This window comes from Tenrec ecaudatus, chromosome 7 (assembly GCF_050624435.1).
Source record: "Tenrec ecaudatus isolate mTenEca1 chromosome 7, mTenEca1.hap1, whole genome shotgun sequence".
Lineage (NCBI taxonomy): Eukaryota > Metazoa > Chordata > Mammalia > Afrosoricida > Tenrecidae > Tenrec > Tenrec ecaudatus.
In genome coordinates this window covers 58,246,371-58,264,862 of record NC_134536.1, presented here as the reverse complement: position 1 = coordinate 58,264,862, position 18,492 = coordinate 58,246,371, and positions in this window count along the sequence as shown.

Genomic DNA, 18,492 nt, shown 5'->3' with positions numbered 1-18,492 from the left:
AGTTAAGTGCCAGGCAGAGAGATCAATTCAGAAGGTTATTTCTGTTTGTTGGGGGTATTCTAAATGGGAACTCGAGAAATTTTCTCAAAGGACACAGGATGATCATGGGATCTTATTATGAAAATTTTTTTTAATTGAAAACTGTACTGGTAAGACAAAGGCCAGTGTTGTGCTGAGAAAAGTTTTTCATCACACAAAGCCCGTGCCCATTCTTCAAGAGCAGCAAGGGTTAGGGATCCCCTACCTGATTCACCCTACACTCTTACCTCGACCCTCGGACTTCCTTTTGTTCCCCAAATTCAAAGCCCCGTCATAACCAGAAGAGCAGAGAGTTCTTTGGGCAAATGTCAGAGAGATGCCAACAGTGCCCTCAGAAGGGCTCAGACCTAGAAGGAAGGTATTAGCTCCACGTTTGGGTAATTTTGTTTAATGTAAGTTTAATGATTTTGTGGTAATAGCTTTTAACTTAGCTTCCTACAAAAACTATAAGCCAAACTCACTGCCATTGGGTGGATTCTGACTCATAGTGACCCTATAGGGCAGGTTAGAACTGCCCCTGTGGGTGTCCAAGACGAAATCTTTATAGGAGTTGAAGATCTCATCTTTCTCAGCAGATTCTGGTATTTTTGAAGTGCTGGCCTGTGGTCAGCGACCCATAACTACTACACCACCAGCACTCCGTGCTCTCACACAGGATCTGAAAACAGTCGTTAGCCACGGTGGTAAGGGAGTTCGGTGATGAGGGCAGGGAAAAATTTTATGTAGGTAAAAGAAATGAGGTTATGCATATAATGTATGTAAGAAAGTTTTCAGTAAACTCTTATTATTATTGTTGTTATTACACTTTGTTAAACTATGATTATTATTGCTTACCTTCACTTTGGTATGTTTAGTATGTTACCAATTCTTTTAATATAAAACCTAATCCTCTTCCTTGGTTGCGATCTTAGCCATCTTGATTGAATCTTTTTATGTTGGTGGGCCTTCTACCTCACTCTTTGCATCTCAGACTTTTGGTCGTGTGGACATCTCTGGAGGTAACTATGTGGTAAATCCACTGGTTGTTTACTTTATCTGACGGCGCGGGTACTTGTTTCCTGCTGTTGTTAGGTCCCACTGAATCCATCCCAACCCACAGTGAGCCTATTGCCAATAGAGTGAAGCACTTACTGGCCCTGCACCTGCCTCACAGTCATTGCTATGTGTGAGCCCATTGTGGTAGCCACTGTGCCCATCCATCTCACTGGGGCTCTTGCTTTCTCTTGTTGACCTCCGACTTTACCAAGCAGGAGATCCCTCGCCAGGGACTAGATGCTCCCGGTATCATGTGCCAGGTCCAAAGTATGCAGTGAGGGGAGTCTCACCATCTTCACTTCAAAGGCTTATTCTGGTTGTACTTTGTCCAAGACAGATTTGTTTGTTCCTTGAAACGTATGACATTCTTTGCCAACACCTTCATTCAAGTATTTCCTCTCTGTTCCAGTCTTCCTCGTAAATTATCCGATTCCACATGCACATGAGGTGCTCTAAATACCATGAGTTGGTTGGGTGTGTCTTCACCCTCAAAGTGACGTTTTTATTTCTTAATTTTTTATCTTTTTATCTTTATTTTTTTAATGAATATATCATTTTATTGGGAGCTCTTACAGCTCTTATAACAATCCATACATCAATTGTATCAAACTCTTAAAGAGGTCTTTTTGCAGTAGATTGGTCCAATGCAATATATTCTTTAATGTCTTGACTGTGGCTTCCATGGGTATTGATATTTGTTTCCTAGAAACCTAATATTGAAAAAGCACAGTCTGTTAGTTACATAATTGGTTGTCAATTTGAGACTTAAGAGTGAAGGGGTGGAGTTTAGCCTGTCAATCAGGTCGCAGATTGATGACCTCATTTGGAGGTGCTAAGGAGATAAATAGCTCACTGGAGGCAGGACACCAGCTCACTCCCTGCGAGGCATTCCTGTGAACAAGATGCATGGAGCTATGCTAGAGCCCTAGAGCTGAAGAGTCCACGTGGAGGCCCCTGTCAGCTCTGAGATGCGTCTATTGCCACTGGATCCACAAGACTTTCCACCCACTGGCCTGGGATCTTCCTGCATTCAGCGCCATTGCATGTGTTGCATGAATCTAAAGAGGAAATTATAGACTGATATTGGGTGTATGGGCTAGTATTGAACTTATGGATTTTCTCTGGACTGGGCTGGGGTGTTTTCTCAATATTTAATTGCCTTATATATAAAGCTCTTTCTTAGACACATGAGTTTCTATGAATTTATTTCTCTAGTCAACCCAGACTAACACACACAGAATATTACCAGTAGTGTACAAAATCTGTGCCTCCTTATTGACTGGCGGGGTGAAGAAAGTGGGCTGGCATGGAGTTTTGTACAGTCTGGGTCACACTCATCTGAATTCCAAGAGCATGTTCAGATAAAAATATGATTTCCTCCCATGAGGCTTCCAGTTTTACAGAGAAAAATATCTTCTGTTTAGTACATTACTTGACACAATGAGTGGCCTTACATTTTGGAGGAGAAATTATACAAGCACATTTCCACCACTCTCTCCAGGAGTCAAGATTCTCTGGCACTGAGTCACAATGAAAGGGGGGTCCCACTGGTGCTCATAATTGACACTGTGGGGTGGCCAACCTTATTGGGCTGAACAGGCGGGGTCCTTGTGTGAGCAGGATTGACTCCGCACTGTGGCCAGGTCAACTGAGACGGGGTGGCAGAAGCAGGAAAGAACCCAGACATGCAATTAGCCCAAGCTCAAGGGAGAAAGGAGTGACCCGGGCACGTCTCAGAAAGCACAGGTTGGGAAGCTCTTTGGAAAGATCTTCTGACTTGTTAAACACATCCTGTTGTTAGACCAGTGAGGTTTTTCTTTTTCTCTTTTTTTGTTGGGAAGAGAAAGAGGAAAAGCAGTGCTCTTAAAAAATGTGTTGTTGCGGGGTACCGCCAAGTCAATGCTCCCTCCTGGCCGCCCGACACGACAGGGCAGACCTGCCTCAGAGGGGTTTTTCTAGGCTGCATCTTTCTTCCTGAGAGTCATTCCTTGGTGGATTTGAACCGCCAGCCTTTCAAGTAACAGTCAGGTACTTAACCATTGTGCCACCCGGCTTCCTCCTTATGGAAGAAGCAAGAGTGTTTCACTTAGAAAACCCTAGGAAGCAATCGCATTGATTTGGGCACTTACCTCACACTCCTTTCATCACCTCTCATGCAAACCTGTGAGTACCAAGTAGTGGGCCCATCTCTGGGGTCACCTCTGCACACCCCTGCCTGGTTCCACCTGCCAGCCAATAAGATATTTAGAGCCAGGTCTGCATCCACTTCCGCTGTGTCTCAGTAACACACTGTCACACGTTCTGTAGTGCTCGCTAAGTACCGATGCTTCAAGATTGCTTCGTGGAGTGAAATCCCAGCTCTGGTGTGAGCATCTTTATTTCAACGCATGGCTCTTTACCGGAAGCCCAAATACATATTCATCTTTACACTTGGTTAAAACCATCTATGTAAAGTTCTCAGAAGCCGAACTCTCACGGTAAATCCAGGCTATAACCACCTCTGGATTATTTTACCCTTTCAACCCCAAATCTCAAAGCATTCTGCTTGTCCATAGGACAGGGTGGAATTGCCCCTGTGGATTTCTGAAGCTAAAAATCTTTAAAGGAGCGGAAAGCATCATTGCTATCTCACAGAGCAACTGGTAGTTTCAAACTGCTTACCTTACAGCTAACAGCCCAACTCCATAATCCACTAGCCAGCAGGGCTGCCTCAAGTTAGCTATGTCAGAAATGGGAGTTGTGTAACAAAGCACTCCAAAGTCTGTGGCTTAAAATACAAATTTCTGATTACAGTGGATATATCTGTAGGTCACCTAATGATTGGCTTATCTATTGCTGATGTCAGCTGGGCTCATTCATGTCTGCTAGGTACTCTGGGTGCTCTTAAAAGCCGGGTTTGACCAGGGAGCTGGAGCAACTGGGCTCCACAAGCCCAAATTCGTTTTTCTGAGCCTTGTGGGGTAGGCTAGGCCTGTCCTTCTCGTGGCTGGCTAGCACACGAGAGAAAGTAAGACTATGCAAAGTCATTGGAAGCCGAGTCTTGAAGCTGGAGCGCCACCTCTTCTGCCTCATTCTACTGGCGGAAGCAATTCACCTTGCTAGCGGGAGAGCAGGATGCTTCCTCCCGAGGAACAGAACCACCTAGTGGCATAGCCGAGAGCCCAGGCGCGGGCATGTAGAGAAGAGAGGTGGATCCACACCAATGCAATGTAGTACCACACCCTAGACAATCACTTATATTTTTATATTGCAGCTGTCTCAGACCACAAACTATATATTTCTAATTGTACTTAACATTTACCCATCTGCCATGCTTTCAAAATTGCTGCGGTCAGTCCCTGTCAAGCAGATTCCAGCTCATGGCACCTCCTCTGGGTAGAGCAGGAAGACTCCAAAGGCTTTTCTGGGCTTGGACTTTTCGGCAGCAGGTCCTCGGGCCTGACATCTGACATGTCTCTGGGTGGTTCCACACCCTCAGCGTTTGGACTTGTAGCTAGTTTTTAACTCTTTGTGCTGCCCAGGGACTCCTAATTTGAATTTTTACTGGATATATAATGCACCATATTAACCATCTCCTTTTATTAATTGGAACTATAAGTTGGACACGGTCAGTTGTACAGTCCAGTCATTTTGTGATACATGTGATCATGATAGATGATCAGACTGAAAATTTTCTTCTAAAATTCAGAAAATAAAAGCATCAATATTAAAAATTAGTTAATATAGAAAATTTAATGTCGCTATAATGTTGATAACAGCACCTCATACAATGTTTTTTTAAAATACGTGCTCAGTATATGTGTTTTGAATAGATACTATGTAAATTTATTTGGAATGTAAAAACTGGTAAAGCAACACATTTAAACGTGAGAAATGTTGTCCAAACAGAAAAGGACATGCAGAGTATTGATGACAGTGTTCATAAGAAAATGTCACAATTTGGTATCCACCATCCTCATTCTGGTTAGAAACATATGGAAATGCTTGTGGACTTACTAAAACTTTTGGAGCCATTTCAAATTAGGAGTGGCTAGAGAGCAGCCAAGCTGATGCCACATTGCTTTTTAACCGGGGCCCCTATTTTTTTCACTCCCAAATCACCACTACTCTTATTTAAAAGGACTTCAAGAGATTGTCAGAAAATTTTTATCTGAAGTGTGATAAGCTTCACTTTCCTAGCAGGATCAAAGGGCAAGACAACTTTGTTGAAAGTTTCTTTCTCAAAGAAAGAAAATCTTGGCTCCAAATTCATTTTCCAAATCAGGAAGCAGAATTTTTTTTTTTTTTCAGGAAAACACTGAACTTGGGAAGTTAAAAAAATGTTTTTCCACTGGTTAATTATTTTTATAATTAGGTCTTGAAAACATTACCTCTTTATATTTATAAAAAAAGATTTTAGTGTCTTCGATGATCAGTTATGCAGTCATTAAAAAAAGCCTGTGGGAGTTTCAGAACTACACAGCAGACGGACTCTTGTATTTATTATGTTTGGTAGATGCGTGTATTCCAGTGAGTACTAAATGTGTATATAGCACCCCTTTGTCTCCGCTCAGCAACCTCTCTAGAGCTCTGTTACGAATTATATTGTTTAAATATGTCCGCAACTCACTTTCCGGAGAGTGATTCCCAAGTTGCTTTCAAACTGAACACATGTCGCATCTGTTTTCTGTTTATGAATGTTGAATGCTTGGCACTTTAATTGGGATATTTTTCTTTGGAACGAAATAATCTCAAATATTCGTTTAATCAAAACATCAGTTTCCTCTTGAAGTTTCCATCGTGGACTGTTGGTAGAGTTCCCAGGGCCGCTCTTCGGAGCAGTGGGAGGACCCCGCTTCCCTCGGTGTCTAGGGGGCGATCAGAGGGACAACTGGACAGAGGCGAGCGCCCACGCCTTTGGCTCCTCCATCCTTCCTCCCTCTCCCCTGTAGATTTCCCCTGGCTCCCGAGAGCTCACATTCAAGCGCTCTGGAAAACTGAGCTCTCACTCTTCCGATCATGTTTATAACTCCCTCCCCACCCGAACCCTCGTTTGTTTGTTTGTTTTGCTTTCTACCCTTTAAATCGTAATGGGAATAGAAGAACTTTTCCCACAGGCCAAGTTCCGGGATGCTGGCGAGACCTCGTAGCTCCTTCCTCTGCCAAATTCAATCAAAAGGTGTTATGGGGTCTTGATCTTTAGGATAGATGTACTTGAGGGAAACTGAGGGACCATCAACAGCAATTCTGGCAGCATGCATACAGTGGAGCTGGGTGGAGTGGAACACAGAGGGACCGGAGCCTAAGAAGACCAGGAGGCTGTTGTAGTCCTCCATGGGAAATGGGGATGGTCATGACTGGACTAGGAGGGGGGGCGGGGGAGGAGGCAGGGGAGGAGAGGGAGACAGTATTTGTTATTGGGAAAAGTATGGATTTCACATTCAGAAAGTTCTAGGTGGAAATCTCCGCACAATCACTCCTGAGTTGTTTCCCCAAGAAAGGTATCAAATTGCTCTATCCCTCCACTTCTCTACTTGTGAAATTAGCATATTTCATTATGGTAAAGACTAAATTATAAACATTTTAAATGTCTAATCTTTAGAAGCTCACTGAGACTTAAAGCAGGCATATTTGAAAGACACTGTAAAGGAAGAACTAAATGCCCATGAATTGGATTCCGGAAATAAAGGAGAAAGAAGGTAGCTAGTTCCCGACGCATTACAATGTACTTGGGAGAGCATTGGTTTGGAGTTGTTGCTGGAGGAGGGTGGCTGGTTTTTAACCCCTAACAACCCCATGTGACGGCAGAGCTGCCCCTCCGACGGTAGTGGGTCACCAGGTCTTCCGCCCACAGAGTGGCTGGGTTTGAACCAACTCTTTGGTTAACAGTCGTCCCAGCTTTGGTTAACTCTTGTACCAACAAGGAAGATGATAAACTCAGTACTGAAGTTTGAAAGGATGGTAGACTATCCAACTCAAAGGGTCAAGAATGTAGTTGGAAATATACAGTACCTCCTGGAATACATACAAGAAGGTTACCAAAAATAAATAAATAAACCAAACGGCATCAAGTTGATTCTGACCCTTAGTGCCCCTGGAGAGGAGGTAGACAGTCCCGTCTTTCTCTGAAGAACGGCTGATGCGTTTGAAGTGCTAACCTTAGGGCAGGCAGCCTGACACTGACCTCACAGCACTGCCGGGCGATCGATGTGAAAGAAAGAAGCATGTAATCGGAAGCAGTCCTTGAATCCTGAGACTAGACAAACACACCATTGATGACTCACAGAACCTTTGGGAAATATCCACAATCAGGAAAAAGCAAAAGAAGATGAAGGGAAGAGGCTCCAGGAAATCCTTCTGGGATGGACCCATGAAAAGGTCTCAAAGGGTAGCTGATATCGGGAAATGATCTGCCACGTTGTCAACACAGTGGAGGCAACGGAGAGGTTCATCAAGGAGGGGGGTATTCAGTCAGAGCACTCGCCAAAAGTGGTTTTAAAATGCCGTTGCTGCAAATTTCAGGGCCAAGTTCATTACCTTGGCTCAAAATGGACTCCCTTTTCCAAATTCACTCTGTGTGCCCATGAGCTCCGTGTCTTCTTGCTCTTCATCTTCGGAATTCCATGCACTGGCGTTGGAGGATTTGGGAGGAGGCAGTCCTGTGGCCAAGCCAGGTGGCCCATGCTCTCCCTTCCTCTTCCTGTCGCCGTCTTTAGGCCTCCTGCCTCTCTCAAACTAGGGGAGACTGGCGAGTCACCTCTCCCCATTGCAGAGTTGTTTGATCGCATCGCGATTTGGTGTAGGAAAGCAAGATCGGGTGAGGTTGTCACCCAGTGTTTCATGAGAGTTTTCCAACACTTTTAATAGGTACAATTCAGTGGCCTTTAATTATTTTATTCATATGCAAACATTGCTCCTCTCCCTTTCCAAAATGTTCCATCACCTCGCCCCCCCCCCAAAAAAAACCCCAGATGCTCAGTAACTCCTGAACAGACATGGAAAATATTTTAGAACAATTGATAAAAACAAAAAGAACAAAGAAGAAGAAGAACAGAAACCAGGTTAAAGAACACTATATGCAGAATACAAACCTATCTTTTAAAATAATATGTAAATATATAAATACATATAGAATGTGGCTTGAAACTGTTTTCCGACGACGAGGCTCAGGTCATTCGGTCAAGGCGTTTGGTCATGTCTAAGGCATGTCAGATGTGCCTCTCACCTTCCATCTTCAATAGAGGATTCCAGTACCGTCCAGGGGTCTTCTGCATAGGAGCCTTCAAAATTGCAACTCTAGGCTTGAACTTTTCCTTCATTTCTTTTGGCTTGAAAAATGCTGAGTGTTTTCTTCCCTTTTGGTGTGTCCCCTGCCCACCCCCACCCCCCACTTACTAGAATCCTCTGAATACTTTTGTGGTAAAGGAGTATCCTGCAGTCAATAATTTGGGTCAATGTGAACATGACAGCTCTTTCTGGACGTCTCTCAACCACATCTTTACATCCACCAGTCTCTACAATTCCTTTAGAAAATAAGCCTATTTAACACGTAATCTAATATTTCCTAGATTTTTAAACCCTCTTTTATCAATGTTAATATACCATGGAAACAATGTCTGCCACGAAGACCGGGAGAGGCACTGGAGGAAATGTTAACGTCGTGATTGTGATGGGTTTCCTGTGTTTCCTGACATTCCCTCAGCTGATGGATGCAATCCCTAAAGACCTGTTGATTCCCCCAAGGGGCAGGCCCTCTGCCGTGTGGTGGGACTCCATCACGATGGGCCGCTGAACACCACTGCAGGATCTCAATGGGTACTCCACAATGTCACCTTTGCATTTCTTCAAGCCGAAAATAAAACGATAGAAATCCCAGAAGTTTGCTTCTACATAGCCGTTTTTCCCACCTCCAACTTTTCTTTCATTATCTGAAAGCTAGGAAAAGTTAATATTTCTTTGACTGTGTAACTTGGATTTTTCTCAGAGAGCATATGTGAAGAATTTTCTCTAATAAATATTATCATTGAAAATAGAGAGAGCAGAAGATATACACAAGGGCTAACGTGTTTTAGCTCCTTTTCAAAAGATATCCATGCTCTTTCATTCTGGTACACAGTCTAGTAACATCAGTTGTATATGTAGTGGTTAGTAACTAGCTTATTTTCATTTAGGACAGGATGTGCAAATTCCAAACTATGATATACTTCAATGTTGACTTTAATGTTTAAAAGTATGTTCGAGCTAGAATGAGTCTTTCTATTAGTCTAATATTAGTGTTATTAAAAATATTAGTCTAAGATTTAAAAAATAGGTCAATTCAAAAATCACGGAGTAGCTTTAAATGGCACATTTTGATCTGCTGTATCAAAGAGAACTCAGACATTAATAATCACTAAGATAAAATGAGCACTTTCAACCTGTCATCTTTCACAATCGACCGTGTCATCAGTGTCTCATCTTCTTTTACAGACCAGGGAATTAACGAATGATAACGGGGCTAAATACCGGGCCTTCAAGGCAATCTTGGAGCAGTCGAGAGGATTCCGACTTTACTCTTTTGCTCTCCTTCCCTTTGTTTGTTTCCTTTTTTTGACCAATTTGAATTTTGAGAGAGAGAGAAGCCTATGAAGTTGAGCAACTGAGCAGGTATCAGCCCCTGGGGGAACTTCAAAGCAAAGGCTCCAAGTCAGAGGAGGCCTGGGGAGGGGCCGTCCCACATGGGAAAGAGTCAGAACACAGGGCGGGGCTGTGTGTAACTGGATGCTAGGGACTGAATGGTATCCCTCCAAAACATGCGGTGGAAATCTTAACCCCACTGTCTCCTTCCAATCCCAGTCGTGAATGGGTCTTCTTTTTACAAAAATGGGCCAGTATTCATATTCAAGTAGGCAGAATCAATCTCTTTTGAGGGAGCACCCATTGCCATCCAGTGGTGCTGAATCAGAGCAACCTTACACAGGGTTTCTGCAGCTGTAAATCTTCGCAGGAGCACACAGTGCCGGCTCCCCTCTGTGAGGTGGGTTAAACCACGGATCCAGAAGGCAGAGGTCTGACTGGCATTACCTGACATGCACCAGAGCTCAGAGCTCCTACAGGAGATGACAGCGACTTCTTTCTCCGGCAGAGTGGCTGGTGGTTTAGAACTGCCCAGCTTCTGCTGTCAGCCTAACTCTTACCCGACAGTGCCACCGACAGAGGGCAAATCGCACAAGCCACGAAGCAAGAAGTACAGCTGGGGGAAGACAGATGCCATGCCAGATGGAATCTTCAGGAAACCCAGAAACTGGCTGGACAGAAAACAGGACCTCCCAGGCCAACAAAGTTCCAAAAGGAACTCCCTGCCATCGAGTCAATGTCGACTCCTAGCGACCCTACACGACAGGGTAGAACTGCCCCAGTGAGTTTCCCGGACTGTAACGCTTGACTCCTCTTTCTCCCTCAAAGTGACGGCTGGTTTCCAGCTGCTGAACTTTGCAGTTAGCCTCTCAACCGAGAGAGCTGGGACCTGAACTTGAACTTCTAGCTTCCTAAACTGTGAGAAAATAAAATGTGTGTTTTGAAGCAACTCTCTTGTGCTATGTGTTGTAGCAGCACTAGATAAAACAGACACTGGTTTATTTTGTGTTAGACACCAAGTGGGGTCCCTTCCCCCATGTTCCCTGAGCCCCAGGTGCCCAGAGCTCTTCCCAGGGTCGAGGCCCTCCTTATGCTGCTCCCTGCCTCCGGGGTTGTGATGGATTGACCTGGCTTGACCCCTGTCCTCCAAAGAAGATAGGTTGGAGTCCTCACCCTTATGGAAGCAGGATCTTTAAAGATGCAAGGTTCCTGTGAGGTTATCACGGAGAAGAGAAGAAAACACACAGGCGAGGTAGAGAAAGGACGTCAGCGCTAAGCCAGCTAGCTGCAAGCCAAAGATGCCTAGAGACATCAGAGCTGGGAGAGAAACCTGGGAAGAGACCCTCCCTTGGAGCCTCAGGAAGAATCTACATGGCTGAGACTCCACAACAGTGAGCCAAATAGCGTTCTGGTCTTTTAAGGCCCCCACCCCCCACTTGTGGCCCATTGTTCCTGCAGCCCTAGGAAAGTCGAACGTGGCACAATGACAGCCCATTCCACATGGAGTTAAGTCCTACACACTCTTTAGGTCCCAAGTGAAAAGTCGTTTTCTCGGAGACACCCCCTCTCTCCCTGCCTCCCTGGGCCCACATTCCCATTAAGACCACCCCTTCACAGAGCACTCCTCCTGTGCTTGCCGGTGCCTCCCTCATGCCCACCTCTTTCAGTGGAGTCCCGGTATGAGGAGCTAAGATGCAATCATCCCTATTATAAGACACCATGCGGGTGAGGGCCTTGCACGTAACAGCCAAGTAGATTGTGCTGCACCAATGAATCCTTCAATCACGAGGGCCAATACTAAGGCTTCCAAAACATACTTGTTGTGTGGTGTACTATTCCATGGCACCAGGGGTATGGCTAAAGGCGACTTGGGGGCTGCTTAACCAGGATGTACTGAAAGAAATGGGGCATTTAGAGGAAAGGAAAAAAAAATATTCACTAGCTCGAGATATTATAAAAGTCACGTGGCAGTCAGGTCAGAGCCAGGGGCTTAGCGCTCTAGTTGAAGAAGCTAAGGCACCGTCAATGAAGGTGGCCTTGTGGGTCCTCTTCAATGGACTTGTTTGCTCAAGGAACCCCTATGAAATGTGGGGCTCGGCACCTTTTCTACATGTAGGGACAACAAATGCAAATTCTGTGAGGGCAGGAAGAGAGAGTCGAGCAAGGATGACCTCTTGGAGGAGCTGAGTGTGGGCGCTCATCCCACAAAGGCAGAGGCTGCTCTGTGCCAGCAGAATTTTGCTCAGCAGCATCAGTGTTTTAAGCATTCATGAAAAGTCAGAAATTCAAAATTGTTTTAAAATCCTAAGATTTAAATGTTGATGAATAATTTAATTTTTTAAAATTTTGAAAGCTTCTTAAAATGCATCTGATGGTTAAATTCAGCTTCTGGTTTGGAATTGGGGGTGAGTGCTTTTGCCCCTTGCCAGAAGGAGTCCAGGTGTCATCTATAGTGGCTGCAAGTAGAGCTGCTAACCACAAAGTCAGCCGCTCAAATCCACCACTTGCTCCTTGGGAGAAAGATGAGGATTTCCGGTCCCTGTAAAGATTTACAGCCTCAGAAACTGTGTTAGACAGGGTTCCCTAGAGAGATAAAACCAGATTGCTGATAATTATATATATATATATTTATAAAGATAGATATATAACACAGGAAATGAACTGTTAAATTATAAAGCAGTACAAATGGCTCAGTGCAACTGACTCCCGTGAGAGAGTTGTGAGACAATGGCAGTCCCTCAAGTCTTAAGGGCCACCAGGTAGTCCTCTATAGTAGTGAGCTAGGTATCCCAGCACAGGCAGCAAATAGCAAGGCAGGTCACCAACCGTCAGTCTCCAGCTCCAGAGATGTACATTCCAATTCTCTGGTGAGGTAAGTCCTAAAGGGACCTCACATTACAGTGACACAGTCCACAGGAGAGGTGTCCCACAGGTCGTGCAGCTTGCACATTGAGGCACAGAACAAGCAAGGCAATTTGCACAGGTCCGATGATCAAAGAGTGAGAGACAAGAAAGGTGAGGCTCACCGAGCCATTTATCTCTCTGCCCTTCAATTAATCCCACATGCGTTTATCGGCCAGGCTGGCACAATAAACTAACTACTTCAGAACCCCACAGGGACAGTTCTAATCCATCCTATGGGGTCAATACGAGTCAGCATTGTCTCCAGGTCAGCGAGGGCCCACTTGTCAGGGACTGTTCTTGGTGTTTTATATATATTATCCCATTTTAATCAGTTTGTAAATGTGTTTGTTATACATATATGCATTACATATAAAATTTAAATCAAATGTATACTCATTTCTATAATGCACATTACTATTAGGCTTATAGTGAAAACAGTCCCGAGCTGCTGAACCCCCCCATTCCTAACTTCTTGCTCCCATGATTGTCAACCCTTTTAGTCGTTTTCTTCTGGCATTTGTTTAGCTATTTATTCTTTTCCATTTCAATCAAACATGGGTACATGCTTCTTCAATTCCTATTCTTTCAACATAGTCATAATCTCACTTTTGTGATATTAAAACTTACTGTTTGCATTACTTTGACTACGCATATCCAAAATTGAACCATATGGCCTAGTTTGATTTGATTTGCTTTCTTTTGCAAGTTTTTGCTTTCCTTTGGAGTAACTGCATCATCATTTTGTAGTTCAGTGCCTTTGAGTCAGACCCTACTCGTCGTGCCCGTATGCACTACAGAACGAAACGCTGCCCGATCCTAAGCCATCTTGACAATTGTTATGTTTGGGCCCATTGTTCCAGCTGCTGTGTCAGTCCATTTCATTGAGGGTCTTCCACCTCTCCACTGACCCCTGACTACCAGACAGGATGTCCTCCTTCAGGAACAGCCTCTCCTGCCAACACGGCTAAAGCACCTCACACAAAGTCTCGCCACGTTCGCTTCTAAGGAGCATTCTTAGCTGTACTTCTTAGATTTGTTTGTCTTCCTTGAAGTCCACGGTACTTTTGATATTCTTTGTCACCATCGTAACTACAAGGGATCAGTTCTATGGGCCTCCTTACTCCTTCTTCAGTTTCCCATGTACACGAAACAATCAAACAGATCATGGTTTGGAGCAGGTGCACCTTACTTCTAAAAGTGACATCGTTGTCATCCAGAACTTCAAAGACGTCTTTTGCAGCAGATTTATCCAAGTGCAATGTCATTGATCTCTTGACTGCTGTTTCCATGAGTGTTGATTGTAAATCCATATAAAATTAAGCACTTGACATCTTCAGTACTCTGTTCATTTATATTAGTATCGTCTACTGGCCCTGTTGTCGCCATCTCTAATTCCCAAAACCAATAATAGCATTGACATTCTCTCCTGGCTGGACTGAAATTCACTGGGTGAGCTGTCACCTTTGTTTTCTTCATGGAGACCTCCATCTGCTACTTCTGCCTCCTGCTTCCTTTGGACCAGTGGCTTTCTAGGACAGGAACCACCTTCTCGTCTGCTCTTCCCGCAACTTTAGGTTTTGGTTTGTATATTTTGCTTACTCTTTGTTTGGTGAGAGCTCACCCGACAATTGAAAGGGCACATCAGGAAAAGCGGTGGGTTTTGATGATTAACATTTCTAAAAGTATCTTTATCCTACACTCACATTAGACATATTAGTAAGTCATTCTCATTTGGAAATAATTTCCCTCGGAATTTGATAGTTGATTTTCTATTGAATTCTGGCTTAACATTTTGCTCTTGTGCTATCTGATTCAATTCTGATCCTGATCCATATATTGGATTTTTTTTCCTTTGGAAGCTTTGAAACTTTGCACGTAAGTCAGAAGAGGTAGTTACAGTTCGCATCTTATGTCAATCAAATGTTTGTCTTATATATTTTACAGTGCATCATTTTTTGAAAAATTGCTTTCTTCAAACTGATAGGAATCAGTATCGGTTTTATAATGTCATTTTCAAATATTTATAGCTATAGGTATTGAGAAAATTAACATAAAACAGAAAAATTAGGTTTTTATAGTATTTTTCTCAATTATTTGGACACTTTCAGCTTACTTGCTAAAAGTGTATAATTATCTCATTTAAAATGATTTGTACTTATTTACTACTTAGCCTAAGCCCTGTGGCATAGTGGGTCATGAATTGGGCTGTTAACCACAAGGTTAGCAGTTTGAAAACACTGGTCAGCTCATCGGGGATGAAAAATGAGGCTTTCTATTCCTGCAAGGGTTTAGTCTCAGAAGCCCATGTACAGGGGCCATTCTACTTGGTCCAATTGGGTCTCTAAGAGTTACAAGTGAAGGTGAACAAACCGCCATCTAACTCAGAAGCAACAAAGCCCACATGGAAGAAGCACACTAGCCTGTGTGATCACGAGGTGTCAAAGGGAACAAGTATAAGGCATCATAAAACAAAACAAAACAAAAAAACCTTACCATAGTGAATGAAGGGGGAAGTGCAGAGTGGAGACCCAAAGCCCATTTGTGACCACTGGAGATCCCCTCACAGAGAGGTCTAGGGGAGGAGGTGAGTCAGTCAGGGTGCGATGTAGCACTGATGAAGAATGCAGCTTTCCTCCAGTTCTTAAATGCTTCCTCACCGCCCCCCCCCCCACTACCATGATCCGAATTCTACCTTGCAAGTCTGGATAGGGCAGAGGTTGTACACTGGTGCATATGGGAGCTGGAGGCACAGGGAATCCAGGGTGGATACCTTCAGGACCAGGGGTGTGAGGGGCGATACTGGGAGAGTAGAGGGTGAGTGGGTTGGAAAGGGGGAACCGATTACAAGGATCTACATGTGACCTCCTCCCTGGGGGACAGACAACAGAAAAGGGGGTGATGGGAGACTCCAGACAGGGCAAGATATGACAAAATAATAATTTATAAATTATCAAGGGCTCATGAGGGAGGGGGGAGCGAAGAGGGAGGCGAAAAAAGAGGACCTGATGCAATGGGCTTACGTGGAGAGCAAATGCTTCGAAAATGATTAGGGCAAAGAATGTACAGATGTGCTTTATACAATTGATGTATGTATATGTATGGATTGTGATAAGAGTTGTATGAGCCCCTAATAATAAAAAAATAAAAGAATGACAGTGAAAAAAGAGTCTCAATTGAGCCAATGACAGTTTGGTTTTTCTACGCAAAACAAGAAAGCAAACAAAAATACATTAAAGAAGGACCTCTAGATATAATAAAGCATCTTTTAAAAGAACACAGTAATAACATTTTGATGCATATCACAGAAGTGTCCATTTGTTATTAGTCAAGTATTTCCTAAAATAGGCTTTACAGCAATTGAAGCCATGGAAGCTTTTGTAGTGGGGCATTGCCCAAATGCACATTATGTGGCACGTGACTGTGATGAATTCAGTAAAATTTTCCAATTCAAATTCGTGGTTTGTGTCCTCACTGGCCCTGATCCAAAGGCCCTCTGGGTCTCTGTTACTCTTATGATAATTTTCCAACAGCACCTCTTGGCACGATGAACTGATTTAAAATGTGTTTATTTATAGTTTAATCGCACACAAAATTGCTATTTTAAAAAAGGAGTCCATATTTCTAGGTGTATATTATTCAACAACCAAGAAACATTTTGCTTATCTTTTATAGATAAAGATGTGAAGGCACACTATTGCTTTGGGATCTAAAGGTCTGGCAAGAAAGGTAAAGAGGCTAATAGCTAATAGTGACTTTGACTGGAGTGTACAAAATTTTTCCCCCCTGGAAAATATTAATATATGTCCCCTTCAGGTATTTAGACCTACCTGTGTGGTTTTCTGAAAAAGAGGAGGCTGTTGGCTCCTGAAAAAAGACTTAGTCTCAAACCCCTCCATAGCATTGCTCTGCGTGGGAAGAGATGCAGCGTTAATGGTAAGTTTAGTCTTTTTGGAGGCTGACCGCCATGCCTTCCTCCCACGGAGCAGCTGGAGAGGTTCACATGACCAACCCTTTAGTTAGCACTCAAGTGCTTACGCATTATACCAAACAGAGACGAGTTCCTGCTGAAGATTTAAGAATAAGGAAACTCTTTAAGTACCTTTCTCTCCTACGGAAAGGGAGGTGTGGGGAAGACAAAAAAGAAATATTTCTCTAAGTTGTTTAGTTTCATTTGTAGGAAACTGACCAGTTGATGGTCTCCGTTAAGTGGAAGCAGTTTTGATGTGATTTCTCTTACTTCAGGAATTGATTTTCTATACTTTTTAAGATTTTATCTTTATGTGCATGTCATGTGATTGGAGGTGACGTCTGGATGCTGATTCCTGAAGCAGCGATTTCCATTCTCCCTTGCTGTCGTGTGCAATGCCTGAAAGCACCTCAAGGTGTCAGACTAGCTCAGCTCCAGCATGTACTCCATTCTACTTCCAGGGGACACTCGACTTGGTGTGTTATGGGGCAGGACTTCGTGCTATCATTGTTCAGACTCTTAAAACATGTCTTTAAAACTTTAAAAATTGTTCAATTCAAGCATTACTGAATCCTGCCAACATTTGTTCTTCGGTCTGTTAAATGGCCTACCAAGGGAATAATGAAGTGCCTACATCACAGACAGAAAAAAAAAAATTAAAGTGGACTATCTGCCATCTTGTGGAGAAGTGAGGGAAATACAATTACTCAATAGTCCAAAGCTATAAATCCTCAGCATTATTTCTCTATATACCATTGCCACTCACTTGAAATAGTACCAATATGTCCCGCTTTTTTACGTAGTCACGCGGAATAATTCTGACTGTTAGATCACCTTGAGTGCCTTTCGGTGATGCCAACGTTCCTCCACTCTTTACGTCTGCACGCGGTGCCCTCGTAGGGTGGCATTAATGCAACCGGTGTGTACACTCTAAGGTTGAACAGTATCCCCTAGAATTTTGCTTCTCCCATACCTGACATTACAACTTCAACAAACACAAGTGGCTGTCAATTCTGACTGATGGTGAGCCCATGTTTATGAAGGACTGTAATCCATAACAGGCTTCATGCGAATTTCCCAGTAGACTACTAGGCCTTTCTTCGGAGGCCCCTCTGGGTGGGCTTGAACCGCCAACTGTTCCGTTAGAGCCAAGCGCTTAGCCATCTGCAGCATCCAGGGGCCCCCTGAGCAGTAATGAATCCTTCAACTTCTTAAGACTGTTCTCTTCCTCATTTTAAGCAACAGACGCAAAAGAAGTCAATCAAGACAAGATTATGGTGAACAGGGATCTGAGGCAATTCAAACTGACTCTACAGCACACAAATCAAAGTTGTTTCAATGGTCAAAACCCATCTTTCATATCACGATGGCAAGTCAAAAAATCATTATGAAATCATAGAAACTTTCCTTATACAAAAATATCAAAACGTGAAGCCTGTGTTTCTCGACATCTCCATCTGAATCTATACACTGCTCAACACAGCGTTTTCGTCCAAGCTTCCCTTGAAGTACTTGTGCTCTTCAATTCACACACTAAAAGGAACTCAAATCATACTCCTCTTTAACGTCCCCGAGCTTGGGGAACATGAGTCTGTCTGAGGTGTAAGATCAGGCATATAGGGTGTTTGGGTAAGATTTCCCTCCCACCCAAACTCTCACAGCACACGACGCTTTCTATCTGCAGAATGAGCAGGCGCATGGTCACAACAGGACGTCTCTCCTGCTCCTTCTCACTAGTTCTCAATTCTAATAAGGTACTGTGATCACCATGTGTCCTTCAAAAAATCTACCTAGATTGCTCCTTTAGGATCGCAAGACACCATAGCCTTCTGAGCTGGCCCCTGCCTTGAATTTAAGCGGCCTAGTTGACCCCCTGGTGGGGTAGTGGTTATGATGGGCTACAGCTCAGAGCAGGAGCAGCTCCTTGGAAGACTGGCTTTCTACTCCTGTAA